Source organism: Cavia porcellus, unplaced genomic scaffold (assembly GCF_034190915.1).
Source record: "Cavia porcellus strain 051 isolate PalLab524CR breed Dunkin Hartley unplaced genomic scaffold, mCavPor4.1 scaffold_3, whole genome shotgun sequence".
Lineage (NCBI taxonomy): Eukaryota > Metazoa > Chordata > Mammalia > Rodentia > Caviidae > Cavia > Cavia porcellus.
Window position 1 is genome coordinate 88,553,120 of NW_026947486.1, and position 2,812 is coordinate 88,555,931.

The window sequence follows — 2,812 nt, forward strand, 5'->3', positions numbered from 1 at the left end:
ACCACAAATTAGAATTACTGTAGAAAAACTAATCAATTAGGACAGAGGATAGTATAATCTAGAGAAGATATAGTTGGGCAGTTTGAACACAAAACAAATCATGCTATGGATTAAGTGTTTCATGACAGAGATAGCTACATGTAGAAGCCACATATTTAAGTTGGTAGAGATGAGGTGGTTAAAGAAACACTACCCAGGCTGCCTAAAAATAAATCTATCCATACTACTTCATTCTTTCCTGTAAATATCATAGGTCTTTAGATACCAACCAGTCTCTCATTGCTTATGTGATACCAGAAATGTTTTTTATTTAATGTTTCATTAAGTCAGTATATTGGCCTCAGTAATCAAATAGATCCTTAATAAGGATAATTATAATAGTGATGAAAATTAAACTCAAGCAAGAACCATGATAAAGGCTGAAGTAAGAACATTTCATCTCCAAATATTCAACTATAACAGGCAAAGAATTATTTGTAATTTAAAATGATATATAAATCTAGGGAGGTGCACTCACTGTTCATTCTCCAATTTTGTCATTCATTTTGTTCACTAAATCATAACCTTGAGGAGCAGAATTGCTGACATTATTGCACATGTGTCACCTAGAATTCAAGTACTCTATTAGTTTTCCATGGTAAACATTTAAATCTTCTTTACCTATAAAATTCCTATACTTTTTTTTTTCTTTTTGGTTATTTTAGACAACATTACTATCTGTAGTTCAGGCTGGCCTTGAAGTCAACATGGTGTGTAGCTGAGGATGACTTCAAACTAGAACTTATCCTCTGCCTCAGCCCTTAGCATGGGAGGATTATAAGCAGTTGCCACCATACTCAGCCCTATTTGTTTGTTAAACCTCGTTAGTACTCCACAGTTATAAGGAGATGAATATGTTTAGGTTAATTATCTGTGAACAGAACATTCTTATTTTTAAAAATATTTATATGAATAATCAGTCACACGTGGAGAAAAATATTCAAATATAATATTTTATAATGTAAAAAGAGCTCTGAGATAGTCTAAAAACATTGTAAAGCCACAGATACTTCCATATGTATAAATAACATGAATTTGAAACAAAAACTCTTCAGAGTTTATAATAACTATTATAATTTTGGTGTTAGCAATTTTCTTAAGCTAATTACAATGTATATAGGCATTACATTTTTCCAAGATTATAGTTAGTTAACTCTGTTAATCACACAAGTATAACAAACCCAAGAATATATCACTTCAAAATGGTGTAAAATCTATTTCTTCTTTACCCACTGTATATGAAGTAAAGTTATATCAAGTGCCAATTCCACGATCCAAACATCATATTCTATATTTAAATTAGTATAATAGATAATCCTGATGTCAACTTGAATAAGAAACTCCTACTAGATTAGTTCAGCAAAGTTCTGAATATATCTGATGATCAACTTAATGAAGGAGGACCCACCTTGGGTGTGGGTGGAACCAAACAATGGGCCTTGTAGGCTAGATGGAATAAAAAGGGAAAGGATTCTTACTTTTCTTTCTTCACAGGTGCTCCAATCTTCACCATCTCATTTGAACATCTGTATCCAGGGTTCCAGTGCAGATTACGCAGCTTTCCAATTTGGACCCTTTAGTTTACTAAGGGACTGCCAGGGCCTCTGTAGTGAGCTCAGGCTCTTCAGCTTCAATAAAATAGTTTATATACAATACATATAAAAGATTTTATAAAATGCATATGTCTATTCTGTATCTCTAAGGAACCTTGATATAGTTGACATTGTTCATTCTCTACAGGCAGCAGTGGGGACTATGAACTGAAGTCGAGCTTTGATTGAAAAACTGGAGAAATAACATGCAATTTTGGCACTTAGGTTCACCCAGCCAAAATCAGCAAACATAAAAGAATATAAAATGGAATCCAAGGACTTAACAATTAGGCACACAAAGATGAATACCGAACAGAGAATAACTCTAGGATAGCTCTACTTTGGGTTCTGTGAAATGCAAACCCAAGTAAACATCTGTGCAGCGGACTGCATACTGAAAGACAATTACATTTGTCAGTGATTGAAAATATATTCTTTATAATATAGTGAGTTCTTACATGCTTATCATTATTTAGAATTTCCATTAGCTGTTTTTAATAGATCCTCAATTTAGAAATGGAGAAATTATGATTTCTTGATTTGACAAACATTACAACATGACCATGTGATCATGTCAGAATTTTCTTGCTAAATCATACTGCACATTATATCTTAAGTCATCGCTGTTGAACCATGGACATCAAGTTTTGTTAAGCATGTGCTAAACCAGTAACCTACACCCCCAAGCTGTACAATGCATTTCAAAATGGATTTCAAATGTATGAAAGAAAAATAATAAAGGTAAATAATTAAATAAAGCTCTTCATATGTATGAGAACAGTATAAGTAAAATAGGTGAATATTTAATCTTAGGTTTTTGTTTCATGACAATAGCATTCAAACTAATATAACAAAATAATTCTGCATCAAAATTATTACAAATAGAACTGAGCAACCAATGATAAACTTGAAAAATTTTACAGTGTAGCTAGAAAAAGATTTAACTCTTATGTCTTTATAAAGTGGTAATTTTATAAATTAGAGAAGCTGTATAGTCCTATAAAAAGAAACAGATAAAAGACATAAAAGGAAATTTTAAAAAATGGCCAACACATGTAAAATAATTAATCTTAAAATGTGAGTTAAATTAAATATGATTTATCAACTATCAAAACAGCAGACTCTTTCCATAATCATATTCATTGCCAGCAAGGATTTAGGCAAATGAGTACTGTCATATG